The sequence below is a fragment of the Equus przewalskii genome, chromosome 3, assembly GCF_037783145.1.
Source record: "Equus przewalskii isolate Varuska chromosome 3, EquPr2, whole genome shotgun sequence".
Lineage (NCBI taxonomy): Eukaryota > Metazoa > Chordata > Mammalia > Perissodactyla > Equidae > Equus > Equus przewalskii.
This window is the reverse complement of record NC_091833.1, coordinates 32840183-32859195: the sequence shown is the minus strand read 5'-3', so window position 1 is coordinate 32859195 and position 19013 is coordinate 32840183. Positions and strand designations below refer to the sequence as shown.

The following is a 19013-nucleotide window of genomic DNA, read 5'->3' as shown; positions in this document are numbered from 1 at the left end:
TCATCAGGCCACGCTGAGGCGGTGTCCCACACAGCACAACCAGAGGCACTCACAACTGAAATACACACCTAGGTACTGGGGGGCTTTGCAGGGGAGAAGGAAAAACAAAGAAAAGATTGGCAACAGTTGTTAGCTCAAGTGCCAATCTTAAAAAAGAACTTCTAGAATAAATAAATACACTTAGCAAAGTCACAAGACACAAGATCAAGACGTATAAAGAACTCTGAAAACTCAACAATTTGACACATACCTCACACACAATCCAAAAAGTAACTCAAAATGGATCGTTAACCCAAAGGTAAGATGTAAAATTTTAAAGTTTCTAGGAAAAAAGTACTCTAAAATCTACATCACCTTGTGTTTGGCAATGGATGTTTACATACGGCATCAAAGGAACAACCATAAAAGCAGAAAATGAATCAATTGCACTTTATCAAAATTAAAAACATTTGCTTTGTTAAAGACAATGCTAAAAGAATGAAAAGACAAGGAACAGACTTGAAGAAAATATTTGAAGTGATAGATCTGATGAAAGCACCTGTATTCTGCTGAGTGAAACTAGTCAGAGGGAGAAAGTCAAATCCCGTATGATCTCACTCATAAGGAGAAGATAAAAACAACGACAAAAAAACACCCAGCAATGGAGATTGGATTGGTGGTTACCACAGGGGAAGGGGGGAGGGCAAAAGGGGTGATTAGGCTCACCTGTGAGGGGATGGGCTGTAATCGGTTTTTGGGCAGTGAACATGATGTCATCTACACAGAATTCAAAATATATTACAATGCACATCTGAATGCTAAAAAAAAAAAAAAAAATTTGACCATTTTCAGTTAGAGATGATAATAAAATTGAGAGACATGCCAAAAAAAAAAAGCACCTTTCTCTAGAATATGTAAAGAACTCTTAAAACTCAACAATAAGAAAACAAACAAACCAATCGAAAAATGGGCAAAAGATCTAAACAGATACTTCACCAAAGAAGATATATGGGTGGAAAACAAGCACATGAAACAAATCATCATTTGTCAATAGGGATATGCAAATTAAAACCACAATGAGATGTCACTCCGTGCCTATTGGAACGGCTAAAATCCAAAAACCTGGGAGAAGTTCCCATTCCTTGCTGGCACCACAAAATGGTAGGGTCCCCTTGGAAGACAGTTGGCCGTTTTGTATAAAGTTCAACATACATTCACTCTACAGCCCGGCGGGCCTACCCCCACGTGTTTATCAAGTGAAATGAAAACACATGTTCACACAAAATTGTCCATGTGGCTGTTCATAGCAGCTTTATTTACCAAAAACTGGAAGCAACCAAGATGTCCTTCAACAGGGGAACAGATAAAGGACGTGTGGTCCGTCCACACAGCGGATCAGCGCTCGGCAGTACAAAGGAATGTGCTGCTGATTCATGCAACAACAAGAATTAATCTTAAACATATTTTACAAAGTTAAAGAAATCAGATCCAAAAGGCTGCACATTATATATTCCATTTATATGACAGTCTGGAAAAGGAAAAGTTATAGGATGGAAAACAGATAAGTGGTTGCCAGGAACTGGGGAAAGGCAGAGTAATTAATTACAAAGGGGACGCACACAGGGATGAGGGCGTTCGTTGGAACTGTTCTGTGTGGCCCTGGGGGATGCATCAGATGAAAGACATCAACGGAAAATGGGTGAGATCTGAATGAAGCCTGCAGTTTAGGGAGTAGTAATGGACAGTGTAATTCCTCAGTTTTGACAACGCCCCATGTCTGTGGAAGATGGAAGATGACACCATGAGGAGAAACAGGGTGAACAGTACACAGGAACTCCCTGTACTATCTTTGCAGCTTCTCTGTAAATCCAAAATTATTCCAAAACAGAAAGTTTTTTTTAAACCAATGAGGTGTGTTAGTCGTGCCCTTCATTGTCCAACGTCCACGTCAACCTAGAGCATTTTGGTTTTCAGCGAGTTGCCGCAGGTCTCAGCCCCTGTTCTCGTCCATGCCTGGCAGCAAGGCTCGAGGGTTGAAGTGCAGAAGCGTGGAACCAGGACAGACCTGATCCTCCCCATCTGCAGGGAGGACCCAAGAGGCCCAGAGAAGGGAAGGGACTTGCCCGATGTCACAGAGGATGTAGGATCCAGTTCCTGGCTGGTCTCCCCTCCCTCCCCCATAAGGTGTTCGCTAACCACCTGTGTTTAACATGCTGGGTTGGTCTCATACGGCGTTTCCAAAGGGGATGTGGTGGTAACCAGTGTCCTTCACCCAACCTTTCTGGTTCTCCTTCCTGTGGCACACAGAGGGTAGGGTTGCACTTCTGCCCCTTGCGGTTGGAGGGGCCATGTGACTAGTTCTGGTCAATAAGTTTTGAGCCCAAGTGACATGTGTCGTTCCAAGCCAGAACACCTAAGCAGAGGTGTGAGACCCTCCAGAGCTCCCACTTCCCCTTGGCGGTGGCGGCTCTGTCAGTCCGAGGCGCTGAGTGACCACAATGAGAAGAGCCCATCCTGTCCTGCTCTGGGCACATGGGGTGAGTGAGAGATGAGCCTTGTAGGTCTCCAGTTTAAATTTGGGGGTTACTTATTATTGCAGCAGAAACTAGCTTATCCCAACCAATATGGCAAGAGCGGGATGCCCCTCCATGTTCAGTCCAAAAAATAAGGAGCAGGCGTCCCAGGGTAAATAGGCTTGGACAAATCGGATTAAACACTCTCAGCACCCGTTCTTCCCCCATTCTGTGTACAGTGGGCCCAATCCTGGGTAGGGACAGGGCGAGTAATGTCAGCAGCCAACAGCCGCAATGGCTGTGACCCTAAGTCGGGAGAGAGCCGTGCCTCACCTGCTCCCAGGTTCCTCCAGGCAGTGATAACGGTGAATCAGACAACAGGGAGACACGACCCAAGGATTTACTGTTGACGCCGACACCAACCACGGCCAGTGGAAGAGACGGGAGGTCCACAACGTCACCAGAGCTCCCTGAGCTTGTCCCTCCCCTGGGACCCAACCCCAGCTTCATGGGGAGGCTCCGGGGACCCCACGTATGTCTCCCCTCTAATTCCCATCCGCATCCTTGCCCTGTGGGTTTGTCAGTCAAACGCCAGAGCCACGAGGTGAGCTGGGGTTACGTTGGAGGTGCAGGGCGGCAGGGGTTTCAGAGTTTGCTGAGCCCCGAGCTCCACTGGCAGGACTCCCATGGGACCTGGCGCCCCTCACCGTGCAGCCGAGAGATTCGGAACCTGGTCTTCCTCAGTCCCGTTCCGATCCTCTCTGGAGGGACCTGCCGTCCGCACGGTTTCTTCTGAATTCACAAAAATAACTTGTGACCAACTCTTTTCTTTTCTCCTGACTCATCCTGAGACTTCCCTCACCCTAGAGACCCCTCTGACGAATGTTATCGCCTCCACTCACGGGTTTAAAGTTTACCGGATGCTGGGCTTCTGGGAACCCACTTCAGTGAGACGACACAGGACTCCGCAGTAGGGAGATGAGAGTAAAGCGTGCAGCTTGCTCAGGCTCATTGGACCACGAAATGGTTTTGTCCACAAAGCTTCTTACGGGATTCGAAGGTGTGGTATGAGGCCTTCCTCACTGAGCTCTCCAGCTGCCCTCTAGGTGGGTCTCGTTGTCAGTCCCATTTTGCAGATGAGAAAATCGAGACCTAGAGAAGGTAAGAGACTGGGTTTGTTCAAGCCCATGTGTGAGTAAATGGGAGCTGGATTCCAACCCAGGCAGCCAGGCTCCACGGCCCACTTGGGTCCTAGCCCACCTGCCCCTTTGGGGCCCTGTCCCAGGCTTGGAGTGTGCAGCCCAGCCCTGCAGGGAGCTTTCAGCCACCGGGGCCCCCCTCCTGCCCTCAGCTGCCCAGTTCCAGCAGCCCCAGACCAGGTCACCCCGTCCCTGGATGCTCTCAGACCCTGCCCAGCACAAGGCTCGCATCCCCAGGCCTGAGTGGCCCCTGGGCCCTGAGCACCCCCACCTCCAAGATGCCTGAACCCCAGAGCCTAGAGCTTGTCCTTCTGGCCAGGAGGGAGCCACAACTACCAAGACTCACCCAGGGCTCCTGAGGGTCCAGACACCCCAGGAAACTGGCCTGATGTCAAACTTGATGGAGGCCTCATGGGAAAATGAGCCAGAGCCGGGTCTTCCAGCAGAATGGCCAGAGGTCCCACTCCTGGCAGCATCTCTGGGGCTGCAGTCTCCCTGGGGGCTGCTGAAAGGCTGCAGGTGGCAGGCGGGCTCTGCGTAGGAGCCTGGCCTCCAGGCTGCAGCTTGACTTGGGCTTGTCAAGTCCATGGGCAGCCTGGCCCTCTGTGTTTGCTCCAAGTCCTAAGAGCCTTCTGTGCTCCTGGCAGCCTTTTGTGTCCTGGTAAGGCTGTGGCTTCATCTGGGACCCAGAACTATTCCTGGGCCATGAGCACCCCAGGGGAGCCCCATTCCTGCTCCCCCCCCCACCCCCGCTCCCCTGCAAACCTGCAAGAACCCTCAATAGTCGCCCTGGCAGTGGCCTGCCCGGGGGGTGGGGGTGCGACAACACAAGAATGTGACACTCACTTCCCTCTGCATGAGAAAGACCCCTACCAGCCCTATTCTAGAATCACAGCATCACGAGGGGGAGAGGAGAGATGGGGGGGGGGGGGGGGAGGCCTGAGCTGACAAAAGGAGATGGAATTCTCCAGACAGAGAAAAGCTAGAAGTGAGCTTAACTTTTCCTTAATGGTAAAATGGGGCAAAAGGTGGTCCTTCCCCTGGAGGGGTATTACGGAGACAAACGAGGTCATGAATACACAGCTCTTGGAAGAACAGGGGGCACCTGATCATTGTCACATTGATACAATGTAGGTAGGATTACCATTCATATTAACAACAATTCTAATAATAGTGACATACTAACCACACGCCCACACAGTGCCTGCACCAGGCACAGCCCTAAATACTTTCACAAGTGCCTCTCCCTTAATCCGCAACTTCAAATGAGGAAACTGAGGCTCCCAAGGCTGAGGCCCTTGCTCAGGGTCACGCTGCCGGCCGGCCTGGTCCTCCCCTGCCCCCTCTGCTCCCATCGCTGCCTCTTGACTGTTACACAACTTTGCGATGTGGAGGAGGAGGAATTTAGGAGAAATTCAGCCTCTCCACCTCCAACATCTGTCCACATCCTGTGGGAGGCCGAGGAGGACATTTGGGGAGAAGGCAGCAGGCGGATGCCCTGAGTCAGCTTCCCCGGGACTCGAGCCCCATCCACTTGCCGCCGTCTGACCTCGGGTGGTGGCTCAAACGCCCCCAGACTCAGTTTCCACCTCTTGCTCACAATGGAAGATGAGGCCCGTTTCAAGGATTAAGAGTTTGGACAAAGAGCGCTTAGCCCATGTAGTAGGCTAATGGTGGGCCCCCAAAGTATATGTCCACGTCCTAACCCCGGAACCTGTGGATGTGACCTTATTTGGAAAAAGGGTCTTTGCAGATGTGATTAAGTTAAGGGTCTTGAGATGAGATCATCCTGGAATATCTGAGTGGACCCTAAATCCAATGACAGGTGTTCTAAGAAGAGAAGGACAGAGGGAGATTGGAGACAGAGATGCACAGAAGACAAGGCACGTGAAGATGGAGACAGACACTGGAGTGATGCAGCCACAAGCCAAGGACACCTGCAGCCCCCAGGAGCTGGAAGAGGCAGGAAGCGTCCTCCCCTAGAGCCTTTGGAGGGAGCGCGGCCCGACCGACACCTTGATTCCAGACCTCCGCCTTCCAGAGCTGTGAGAGGATGCATTTCTGTCATTGTAAGGCCCCCGTTTTGTTACAGCAGCTGCAGGAACCGTGGGCTGCCGGTCCCCAGCATGCGGTTCATGCCCAGTGAGTGGCAGCTGCTCTTGCTTCAACAAGTGTGCCCCGAGGACCTGCCATGGACCCCTGGTCTGGCCTGGGGACACAGCGGTGAACACCGGCAGCATCATCACTAATAACATTGCCCAACCATCACTCCCATCCGTCCTCGGGCCTTTTTACGGAACTGCCTCGTGGCTGCGGGTAAGACAGCAGACCTTAATCCTGGTCCACCAGGTCGAGGGGGAACTCCGAGGCCCCACGCTTCAGTTAGGACTCCGAGCTGCCAGTTCGGACTAGACAGCTGGGGGAAGCTGAGACCCTCCAGATCACCAGACCTCGAGATGTTCCACAGCGAGGAGGAAACCGGGGCAGAAGGGTGACTGGGCTCCCGGCCCCGTTTCCACAGGAACCCTGCAGGTGCTCGCAGCCCTCGAACAGAACTCGAGCCAGGCTGTTGGAGCCCGTGACTCCGCCTCCCGGGCCTCAGCATCCTCATCTGTAAAATGGGCTCGTTGGGAGCACTTCTCAGACAGAGGGCCTGCACGTTGGATAATAAACAGTAGCGATTATTGTATCAGATTTTACGGCCCTAGTACCTTCTAACCGACCGCGTGTTTTACTCATTTACTACGTTTTTCTGTCTGTTCTACCACCAGAGCATAAACTCCGAAGGGCAGGATTTTTGTCTGATTTTTTTCCCACTGGAATATTTCTAAGCGCCTGGAACAGAGCTGGGCCCACAGTAGATGTTGAATAACTATTTCTTGAACAAATTATTAGAGCCCCCTGCCCCTCGTAGGTAATTCAAAATAAAGACGATGAAAATGTTAGCTGACGGTGAGTAACTTCCTTCTGGATATTCTGGTTGTGGTCTTGCAGAAAGCGCATTGAAATAGAACTTTCCTTGTTTCTCTGGGGTCTCTGATTTCCTGACGTCTCCAGTCCGGAGAGGCGACCTAGGAGCCCCTCCCTCACACTGCGGCTCCCCACTCTGTCTGCATCGAGGAACCCGCCCCACCCTGAGCCCACATTCCCAGCGCCCAGAACAAGACTGCTCCTCCCCCACAGGAACTGCCCCTCTGCAAGGACCCATCCTGATCCCCAATGAAGGGTCCACTGGGTTTCCCCCTGGAGAAGAATGGAATCAACCCTCATGGATCTGAGCCCTGTGATCACAAGATGACTTCATGGGGGCTGCCCCAGGAGTGACCGAGTCCTCCCGCGGGCCGCCCGCCACCGAGCCTGGCGTGATTTAATCCATCCCACATGGAGCCCTGGCAGGCGCTGACCTTTGCCCATTAACCCCCAGGCCCAGCTGCCCTGGTGAGGACTCCCGTCTGTCCCCATAACCTCGCGACATCCTTCAGCCGGCCTCGTGCGGGCCGCCGAGATGGCCGATAACACCGCGGCCGCCGGGGGTCAGGGCAGCGGGGCTCGGCTGACAGCCCCCACTGCCTGTGAAACACAGGACCCAGGACCCGGGCCCCGGGAACGGATGCCGCGCTGAGACGCCTCGCTCTGGAAACCCAGAGGGAGGAACAGAGGCCAGGCAGGATCCGAGACTGTCCTGGCAGCCAGTGGCCAAGCCCGCCCCAGAGAAGCTTTTCACGCGGCCCAGGAAAGCGCCGAGGCCTTGGGACTCAGCTGAAAGGAAACAGCCGGGGTGCTTGCCTTGTTGGGTATTTTCAGACACAAGTTGTGAAATTGGACCCAGGGTCGTAGGGGAGAGCCTCAGGGGGCAAGGCCACAGCGTGCGGTCCCCAGGAAGTAGGGGACCCTAACACTCTTGTGCATGAAGTTGGGCGCCACATCGAGGGGACTCTGGGGGCTCATCCGGGAGGTGACGTGTGAACACAGACTCGGCTTCCTGGATGAGAACAGACCCCTCCCGGGAGGCTCCGATTCAGCCAGGCCTGGGTCCAATCCCAGCTCCACCACCTCCTAACTCAGCGACCTTGGGCTAGTGGCATATCCTCTCGCGGCCTCAGTTTCCTGCTCCGTACAATGGGGGAAATGGGTGGCAATCCAGGGAGATGATGCTCCTAGAATGTCCGAGCACGGGAGCTAACAGCCAGCCCTGGGTCAGTCCACAGCGTCTCCCGCTCTTCCCGGCCTCGGCGTTGGGTTCCCCCCGGCCACCGGCATCTCCTCACCAGGAAGGCGGGAGAGTCAGGACACCATACTTCATGCCCAGCCCAGGCCTCGATCTCTGCAGGTGAGCCTTGATTCCCACGCGCTGCAGGACTGAGGTCTCCATCCCAGCCCTGGCCCAACTCCCCGTCTGGGCCCTGGCTTCCCTCCAGTAAACACGGGGTCACCCCACGTGTCCTCTGAGCCTCTTCCACCCCGAGATGACCCCATGTGTGACCCTCCTCTGTCCTTTCCGGGGAAACTCAGATCTGGAGGGAAAAGAGCATGTCGCCCAGGTATGACTCAAAGCTCCCTCGTGTCCTTGAACGTGGTGGGGGTGCCGTCTCGGGGTGAGGAGTGCCCGCCTCTGGGAGCCCCAGTGTCCTCACCAGCGCACCAGGCTGGTCACCGAGACTGGGGCAAACACAGGCCCACTGAGTCAGAGACTCGGAGAGTGGGGCCTGCAATCCGAGAAGCTGTGCTTTAGGGATCGGAACACCGTGGGGGGTCAGGACCCCCGTCCCGGATGTCTGCTATTATCATTATAACACATGGGGTTTTCTCTTTCTCTATATATTTATAACATGCTTAGCAACAGCAAATATATATGTGCTTAAGTATGTATATGAATACATACCTATAAATATAAACATATACAGGAATATATATATATTCACAAATCCAGTATTCATAAGATTTCTTGATAGAAACGTTCTCTTCTCTAGCAATTCAATTTGTGAGTAGAATTTTCAAAACTGCTGACCAGCAATGTTGTTTTTCAGAAGCAACTTATTCATTTCTCCTTGCTTCTCCGTAATGCTCTATTGAAGTACCAAATACCCATAGAGGAGCTCATTAGTCACAAGTGTGTGGATGGATGAATTCTCACCAAGCGAACATGCCCGTGGACCCAGCCCCCAGACCAGGAAACAGACGGTGGCCCATCCCCCGCCAAAGCTGCCCTCGGCCCCTCCTGGTCGTGCTGCCCAGCGGGAACCACCATCCTGGCTCTAACGGCCTCATTTTTGCCCTCCCATCATATTGCATTCAAACAAGAAAAGCGTAAAGAAGTCCATCGATGTTCTGACTTTCCCCGCAGGACCGTTCAGACGCGGCTATAACATCTGCTATAATGTTACCGCCAAAGAAAACGTCTGTCTCCGCTTTGCTGGGCCCCCACCCTGTCCTTGTGACCAAGGGGCCCCGCTCCAGGCGGCCCCTCCCTCTCCTCTGCCTGTGCTCTATATGCCCAGATCCCCCCTCCATTTATTTGGGGACCCCCGTCCTGATCAAGAAGGATATGAGCCAGGGTTCAAGTCCCATCTCCACCACTCAGTGGCCAGCTGCCTCGGCACATCACAGCTTCTCTGGGCCTCAGTTTCCTCATCTGCAAAATGGGCATCATAATAGGAAAATTAAATGAGCCGTTGTGCACCCAGCCCCCCTCAGAGGGGACCCCGGGGCCTCCCGTGGGCCCTGGGAGCTGAGGCGTGGGCACCTGCTCGGAGCCCTGGCTCCCTCGACTACCACGGGCTTGATGACAATTACCCTCACAGGGTTACAGGGATGAATGATATTTGCAAAGGGTCTGGCGCGTAGTGAATGAGTCTTGTGTCACTGTGATTATTTATAAATTTTTTATTATTATCATCATCTACCTGGCTGAGGCGGGTGGGGGTCACCCACAGGGCAGCGGGGGAGGTCTGGCCCCCTGGCTGCCTCCCTCCACCTGAGAGATAAAGCCCAACACAGGCCGTCTGGGCCGGGATCTGTCAGTCGAAGCCTCTAGGAGAGCAGATGTGTCATCGGTCAGAGGCCAGCTCCCCAGGCTGCCGATAACCCGGAGACCCCTCAGGGATGGAGCTCACCCACGGAGTCGTGGAGGCTCTGGGATCCCATGGGGCACCCCCTGTGTGGGAGCCTTCAGCCCTGCCCTCCCCCATTTCCACTTCCCCTCCCCGCCTTCAGCAGGACCCCCCCCCCCCCCAGGAACAAGGAGATGCTCAATCATGCTTGTCTGATGATGGAGCCAAAGGGATGCTGGGTCCCCTCGGCCATCGGCCCATATAAATCACCTGCTCCCAAGAGAACCCCACCTTCCCTCTTTCAAGGACACTGGCCCCTGGGAGTTCGCCTGTCTTTTCAGATCGGCTGAATCACTAACCACTTGCTCCTGGGAGTTCTTCCACCAGGGAGCAAGGATGTGCATCTACCACTGCCCATCTCTACGTTATTTAAGATGCAAGAAATAGTCTGGACACAATAGAAGTCTTATCGTAATGGTGATGATGCTGCTAATCTTGCCCACTGCCTAATGGAGGGGCCAAGAGGCCAACAACGATGAGCTTAAAAAAAGACATGGTGTTGTTTGGTTTAATTACCTTCCTCCTCCAGGTCCCTGGGCACAAGGGACACGTGCACCACCTGCCCTGCCACTCCACAGGTGAGCAGCTTTACCATTTGCAACAACAAAGTCTCACTAAGAGCCGGAGGGACCAGGCAGGTACAGGACAGGGGGCCAGAGAGAGGAGCGAGGGGGTCTCGAGGCCCTAGCTGGGGGAAGAGGGGGGCTGCAGCTGCAGCTGGTTTGACTAATGGACGGGCCCCTGCTTCGACAGGGCTCGCAGGCACCAGGCCAGATAAATGCATCGCCTGTCCAGGCCATTTTTCCTCTGCTATCTCTTGTTGAGGCCATGCTAACACCCCGTCAGCCAGCCAAGTGATGGATGGCCTGGGGAGGCCGCCGGCCCCCACCTCCTCCTGCTGACCCTCCAAGGGGCTGTTCAGAAGCCGCCTGCTAATCTTCAAGATTGGTTCTCTTTGGGGTGAAAAGAGAACACCCTAGATTGGGGCATCACACACCTCTGCTCACGCGCGCGTGCACACACACACACAAATGCACAATGGTCTGAAATCAGCCAACTTTTACGGTTTGCCACTCAGCAAGCCCGGCTCCAAGGAACTCGCTGGCAATCACACAGCCAGACATCTAGCTTATTCCTAACCCTTGGCGAGTCTTTATGGGGTCAGGCTCAAGTTCTGAAGGGGCCAAGGAGCCAACGGGGCAATTTGGGACGAGGAGATAAGCTGACCACCACCCCCGGGGACAGGCAGGATGACTCAGACCCACTGTTTCCTGGGGACAGCTAGCCAGTGATCCCTGTCCCCCCAAAATCCTTAGGGGCAGCCAGAAATAGCAGCGTGGTTATGAAGCCTTACGCCAAACACCCCACCTTCTAGCCATAAACTTCCCGTGAAGCAGGAGCCTCGTGCGACCCGGCTATGCAATGAATGTGCAAGCATCTCAGGGGCCAGCCAGATAAACAGCGGGCTCTCCGTCTGTCCCGGCCTCCCCTCGGTCTCAGTCCCCACCCCGCAGCCCCGGCTGTCTCCGGGGAAATGACAAACACCGGATAGAACCCACGAGACCCCGGGGTCCGGATGCCCACCATCCAGCACTGTTTATGTTTGAGGCCGTCCTGGAAGACAAATGTGAGAACGCCTTTCCAGAACATGGTGGCCCCGCGAGGTCCAGCCGGGTGCCAGGGAAGCCACACAATAGGGCCAATGAGTCGAGGAAGGATAGGGTTGGGCACAGCGCAGGCACGGGGGACGGAGTGGGGCAGAGCCTGTCCTTCCCTCCGCTTCTGTCCAGATGCTGCAGAAAGGCACCGGCCTCGAGTCCCCGCCTGGCCCCGCCTCGTTTGACCTCACCCCTCGGCCCACCAAGTCATGTAGCCAAATCCAGGTTCACTGTGGCCCTAAAAACACCGAGTTTTGGGCAGTGGACGTTCAAGATGGACACGCAAACATCTCCTTATGAGGGTGGACAGAGCTTTTATTTTATTCCGGCTCAAACACTGTTGTTCCTTCAGAGGCGGGAAAAGGGAACTCTCTAAACACATGGCGCTCCTTAAGGAATACACTGACCTTTTTATCCACAGGAATCACAAGGCACTCAGTTCCCCAGGGTCTCCAAGAGAATCAGACTCCTCGCCGATGTCACTGTGCCCAGGCTCACATATATATATATTTTTTTTTTTTTTTGAGAAAGATTAGCCCTGAGCTAACTACTGCCAGTCCTCCTCTTTTTGCTGAGGAAGACTGGCCCTGAGCTCACATCCGTGCCCATCTTCCTCTACTTTATACGTGGGATGCCTACCACAGCATGGTGTGCCAAGTGGTGCCATGTCCACACCCGGGATCCGAACCGGCAAACCCCGGGCCGCTGAAGTGGAACACGCAAACTTAACCGCTGCCCCATCGGGCCGGCCCCTCACATTTTTAAAAGAACCAAATTTCTTGAGATATCAACTCAGAAAAAAAAGGCAGCCGATCAACATTTATTAAGACTGCACCCTGTGCAATGCTGCCGGTTAAAACTCGCCAACCCCCAAGGGCACGGCTGGCTGCGTTGGTGCGCCAGGAAAGCTCGTCCTGGATTTTCAGAAGCCTCGCTTTTGGGGGCGGTCTTGAGATCTTGTGTTTTGAGGAAGGGTTCTGCCTTTTTATTAGCTATGTGACTGCCGGCGAGTGATCTGGTCCCCCTCTGCCGGGTCTTCTCGGCTGCAGGAGGTAATAACAGTGCCTTCCTCCCTCGGGGGTGGTTGTGAAAACTCACTGAGAAGATGCGAATAAACCTCTCATAACCGTGCTCTGGGCCTCATAAGTCTGCATGGGAGCCTGGGCGGGTCGAGCTGTGCCTAACGAGATCCTCCAAATGAGAGTCCGTTTCTCTCGCTCACAAACCTTTAAGCTCTGCTCTGCAAAGTCCGCAGTGGCCAGGGTCCCTCCACCCTGCTGTTCCGCATCACTCATGTCCTCATCCGCAGGGTCCAGAGAGCTCGCCATCCATGCACAGTGCACCCCGAGGGGAGGGATAAAGGGACACCAGGCAGATCCAGAACTGCATCACCACCACCCCTTGGCCAGCGCTTGGTCACCTGGCAAATGGAGTTTTGATTTTGAGCCGTCGTTTCCCTTGCTTAAGTTGGGCTGTCACTATATTCAAGGAGGGGAAAACGGGTATCAGGAGCTAACGCAGTCTCGGCCACACTCCTATGCAGTAAGTACTGTTATGTCAGTTTCACGGATGACAACGCTGAGGCTCAGAGACATGACGTCAGTTGCTCCAACACTCATCGCTTCTGAAAACCAGCCTTACCCACTGGTCTCCACCACCTCCTAAGCCGAGGCTAGAGGGGGTGTGTTCCCCCCACCAACACGTATAATATAGTAGAACCAGCAGCGTGGTCGTTTGGGGGCAGGGCGGGCAGCAGGAAGCACAGGTGAGCCGATATCCCAATGTCATCCAGGCCTCCCAGGAGGAGACCTCAGCCTCCGAGGCAGAGGCCGGGGGCAGGGCCATCTCAGGAATGCGGCTGCTCGGAGGCGGAGGCACACAGGCAGGCCTTCTCCACCCAGGTCATTTTTTTCACCGTCTCAAGGGATTAAGATAGCAGAGAGGGAGCCCCTCCCTGGAGAGGCCGGCTGCCCCCATCCTGCTCCACCTGCGAGCTCTCCTCCCCCAGCCTTGCTCTGCCATGTCCAGTGGGGCAGGGGCCCATGGGCACTGACTCTCTGCTCCTGCTCCTCCCTCTAATGAGCCGACACCGGCTGGGGGCTCCTCGTGCGCCCCACACAATGCCAGCTCTCCACGGGTGTCATCACCCCACAATGACCGGCAGCAGCCCCCGGAGGCAGAGACGGTGATATCCCCTCCCCATGAGGCAGGTAAGGCACAGACGCATGAATCAACCTGCCCCAGGTGACTTGGGGGCCCAGGAGGGGCTCAGAACCCAGGTGGAGCTGGGCATCATTACACCAGCCGGGTGGCACACGGAGCCGCTGACCTCTCAGGCTGGGCAAAGTTCGACGTAACACAGCTCGGGACGACCTCTCGATGGAGGCCTCCACCAGTATCTTCCACGTGGGAATTCTGGAGCCACCCACGGACAGGCCTCGGAATCCAAGAGAATCCAGATTCCAAAAGAATATTGGCACCACGCGGGGCGTTTGGCTTGACAGCCTGTGAGCAAATCTCGGCTCTCCTGCCCGTCCTGGCTGTGCTGCCTCTGCTAAGACACATCACCAACCCCAGCCTCAGTGTCCTCGTCTGTAACGTGGGGAGAAGAGTGACCGCCAGTTGGGGCTGTCGGGAGGAAGTTGTCTCATGAGTAGTGACAGCGGCTTGCATCACTGGCCTTATTTATACTTTTCTTTGCACTTGAAATGAGATCAAAATTTAGGATAATTAAATGCAAGGAAAAAGGGAGGGAGGAAAATCTACACATTAAAAGAAACTTAGAATGGATTGTAGCCAATCGGAAAAGAAACCACGGCCGTCACATTGACCGCACGCCCTTTCGTGTCCCTGGTGATGGCAGAACCGGATAAATGTGTCACCAGCAAAAAAGAAACACGATTAACGTTTTAAAACCTTCCGAAATGTGAAAGCATGGTTCGTGTCCTCAGAGAAGCTGATCTGGACACAAATAGCCCGAACCTGGAGAGAGGCGGCAGGGGGACGCTGGGGCCAGCCCTGGAGTCGCAGTTCCCACACTGTTAGCGCCTCCAACAGAAAGGTGTGTGTCCCAGGGGGACTCATGGGGCCGCTGAACCTCAGGGGAGCCCTGAGTTCGAGTCACACCGCTCGCCAGTGGTGATCGGAGATTGCATGCGCAGCGTGCCTGGCTCCAGAGCACTCTGATCCCATGATGACAAAGGTGCTAGACTGTGTGCAGGGACTGCCGATGGCACACAGAGACGCAGAGCCTGAGACAAGGGTCTGAGAGCAAGTGGTTTATCTGGGGAGAACAGCAGCAGGGGGTGGAGAAGGAGCCTCCCGGCTTCCACAGAGCAGGAGGCTGCATGCGCACGGGGCTCCGTCCCCGGGGCGGTCCATCCGAGGGGTGAGGGAGCTGAGGGACACATCCACCGGCTCCCTCCCATCTGGGGCTCGGGTAGCTCCCGGGAGCCTCCGCCCGCCCCCCCGAAGTGGTCCGCCCTGTGGGTGGGCTTCCTCTGAGCCCCAGGCAGAGCCTCCGGGTCCCGAGACAGCAGGGCAGCAGGCCGCTCAGGAGCCTCGGGGGCCGAGGGGATGCAGGCAGGGCTGCCACGCATGAGCCCACACGTGTCTGCACTTAACATGTGTCTGCGCCTGCCCCTCTCGCTGTTTCCCTTCCTACCCCTTGTCTAGATCTTTCTCAGTTTTAAGCAATAGCCTTGACAACAAGAAAAGAGCAACAAAAGTCATGGTGAATTTTTTTAAAGAGCCAGAAAGGTTTGCCCAACATTTCTCCCCAGAGGAGTGAGCTCTGCAGGGTCGCGGGCAGGGGGCCTGGCCGTGGCTTCCTTCCAACCAGGTCCCTGCCTCCTCGGACACCTGGGGCCCATCAGGTGACACGTCATTAAATATTTGAACAACTATCGGTGTCCGTCAGCAGCCTGAGGCCACCGCTGCCCGGCTGTGATGACCCTGATGGGCCCCTTTTCGATAGGAACTCTTCACTTCTTTGTGGTCAGTATTGGACGGGGCCCGGGATGGGAGCTGACCTCTTCCGTTCTGGTACATTCGAATGACTATTAAAATGTTGTCCATGGTGAGGAGGCACCCATGATACATTGAGCCCCAGGGCTGTGAGGGGACCCGGGGTCTCCGCCTGGAGACACGAGCTGCCTTCTGCTCCCACGCCCCAGCCGACCTCAGGGTGCTCCAGGGCTGCAAGTCTCCAGCCCTCTCGATGACCAACCATCAAACGTCACCCGTCCATCCACGTCTCCTGCCTCTGGTCCCAGGTCACACAGACAGGCACAGGGCAAAGTGGCATTAAGGAGTTTGTGTCCCCACTCCTCTCTCTCTTACCTGTTTTTTCTTGCTGCCCTTCAAATGCTGAGCCTCTCGCTGTCTCCATGACTCTCGAGAAAGAACTAGCCACCCATCATGCACACCCCGTGGGGATCAGGTGGGACAGAGGGTGACTGCCTGGAGTCTTTAAGCAGGGCAGGGATAGGTGTGGCAAAGTCTGTTAAAGCCGAGCACACGCCCGCCCTGTGCCCAGCCTACCGCGCCCTCCTGGGGACACACCCAGCACAAGCACGTTTGCACCGTCACAAAACTCTGTGTGCAAGAATGCTCACGGCAGCTCTATCTGTAAGAGCAAAGCACTGGAACCACCGATGCTCCTCCCAGGACTGCAGGACAGATAAGCCGACGGGCTGCGCTCCTGACGCGGGCTACTCTACACCCAACCCAGAGAGCCCGGACCAGCTCGCGGCAGCCTCTGGGAAACCATTTGTTCACTTGCCCCCAACACAGAACCGGGGTCACCGCCGGAGAAGAATACATTTAGAGCCACTTCCTGGGACTCTGCGTCTCAGGGGACAGAGGCTGGATCTGAAACGCTGCAGGCCCCAGCCATGCTGTGTGGCCTTGGGCAAGTGACTTAAACTCTCTGTGCCTTTGTTTCCTCCTCTGAGAAATGGAGATAATGACATCTGCCACTGAAATAAATAAAATGACACAATCTTGCAAATGTAATCCTATAACAAAGCGAGGACAATGATTGACAGCCGTGGTGGCTGTGGTGGGGCTCTGATGAGTTGCTGTTTTTAGAATATTGCCTGGCGCAGAGCTACAGGCCTCAAAGTGATTATTATTATTCTTCTCATTGTTATCATTAGGCAGCAGGTGGGGTCATAGAAACACCATAGGCTTTGGACACCGAGAAATCTGCCGGCTCAGTGACTTACTGTGTGTCCTCGGGAGAATCACTTAACCTCTCTGACCTCAGTTCCCTACCATAAAGTGGGTTGTCATTGAGGCCAGATAAGATAACACAGCATTGCCAAAAATGTACAGCATGGGTCCTGGGATGGTAACGGGAGATGATTTTAGGTGGACAAACGGAAATTTTTTTATTTTAATGGTAAATGTATTTATTTTCATGTTTATTAGAAAAGAATGCAGAATTAAGCGTCAAACCCACCATTTTTCAGGAATTATGGTTGGGGCCAAGTTTCCTTTCTCATGTATTTAAATGTCTTCTATAGCGAATCTATTTAAAGAAAAATATCAAACAGTGCAGAAGGAACAAAGACAGGGCAGGGATGGGGAGACGGTCCCCAGACGGGGTTGGGTTGGTGTCCTGCCGTGGCCCCACCGTGGCCCCACGTCGCTCTGCTTCTCAGCAGCACCAGGGGCTGCTCCACCCCACAAAGGAGCCGGAGACCTGCCCCCAGCGTGCGGTGGGCATCCGGAGGATGGACACACGGCGTCCCGCCCCTCATCCCTCGGGGACAAGTCTGCGGCACGGTCTGGGTGGCTCCTCAGAGGCCCCCCGGGTGGGCTGAGCCCCAGGTGCCCGCGTGGTACCCCCACACCTATGAACAGCTTTGTTAAGGAACACGCCTGCCTCCCGCAGGCCCGCCTCCCTTCCGCAGCGGCTCCTGGCTCTGGATTCGTCCCCTGTGGCTGCGATAACAAGTCCCCAGACTTCCCAACCGACAGCAGCAGCGGGGCGTCCGCAATGCAGCGGGTCAGCCGGGCTGGTTCCTTCTGGAAGCTCTGGGGACAGCCGGGCCCCTCGTCTTTTCCAGCTTCTCAAGATGCTCTCAATCCTCGGCTCGTGGCCTCTTCCTCCATCTTCAAAGCCAGCAGCGTAGCATCTTCCTGTCTCTCTCCCTCTTCCTTCTTTTAAGGATCCCTGGGATTATGTTGGATCTATTCGGATATTCCAAGATCATCTCCCTGTTTTAAAATCTGTAGCTCAGTCCCGTCTGCAGAGTCTCCTTCGCTATGTGAGGTCACATAGTCACGGGCTCCAGGGACGAGGATGCGGACACTTTGGGGGCCATTGCCCTGCCCGCCACAGGCTTCCTGGATCATGCTCCCTGCAGCAAGCTGCCTGCACCCGAGTCCTCGCCTCGGGCTCTGCTCCGGGGAGACCCAAACCCACCCTGACATCATTCACGCCACCAGCGGGCTCTCGTGGGTCCCTCATCCTGCGCTTCCAGGAGCCTGCCTGAGACTTCCGTACGGAATTCCACCTCACGCTGCCGTGACGCGCGCCGTGATCCCAGGGCAGCCGCCGTCCGCCAGCGTTCCCAGTGGCGCGTGAGTCTCAGTGACCCTCGGAATATCAGGTTTGTCCCAAAGTCGCCCCAGATGGCCTGTTCCCCTGAAAGAAAGACCCTGATGGAGACAGGATTGGCTGCTTTCCCCACACTCCTCGGAGCCCCCTCTGTCTCCAGAAGCTGGGGTCCCCAGACCACTGGCAGGCCCCCTGCTCAGCTGAGGTGAGGAGGCTGCAGGAAATGGGGTCCTCATTGTGAGAGGAAAGATTTTTCCCTAAGCTCCTGGACTTGGGGGTGGCGTCTGGCTGCCCCAGCTTCAAAACCCAGCCCGTCCACTTCCTAGCTACTGAAACTGGCCACGTACGCTTGTCTCCCTAAGCCTCCACTTTCCCATCTGAGAAATGGGACAATATTTACCCACCTCCAGGGCGACATTCAAAATGTCCAACAACCCTTCCAGAACAGGGATCAACCGCTCCAAGCAGATCCAAGCAAACCACCGACACAGCGGACCGGGCTGTAAGAGCTGGGCCCCAGGCTCGCCCACCTCACACCCCCACAAGCCCTTAGGAACGTTTGGGGAGTGAATGCGTTGAACACGCAGTATGCTTTCAAGCAACGGCGGCTGCGAGGGCCTGTCATCCTTCTGCCACCGTCATCAGCTCAGACCACGGTGCTAAGGGCACGTCCCTCGGCTGGATGCGAGCCGGGCCTCTTGGAAAGCTAGTTCAAGCAACCCCACGGAGAGCAGGCACGGCTGATTCAGGGCCCGGGACGAGGCAGCGAAGCCAAGGCCCTGCTGGGGGAACAGGCCATGCGGGACTGGCCACAGCTCCGCCAAGTCTGGACTTTATCTTGAAAATCAGAACATGTCTCATGTGAGGCTCACACCGAATTGCTCAACTCGAGCATCAGAACTTGGCATCCGCTTGTCGGGACAGTGGGCCACGTGGAGCTGCGTCTCTGAAGCCGGGGACCCCGAGAGGTCAAGAGGGCGCAGGGC

General features: G+C 55.1%; 1 long non-coding RNA gene across 1 annotated transcript; it reads right to left on the bottom strand.

The window, feature by feature from the left end:
• Nucleotides 1-4777: 4777 nt before the first annotated feature.
• Nucleotides 4778-15931, bottom strand: LOC139082246 (uncharacterized). The gene is made up of 3 exons (XR_011538050.1): nucleotides 15801-15931; nucleotides 8574-9323; nucleotides 4778-6344 (listed from the first exon to the last, which is right to left on the bottom strand). It is a non-coding gene; the product is annotated as an uncharacterized lncRNA (long non-coding RNA).
• Nucleotides 15932-19013: the final 3082 nt, after the last annotated feature.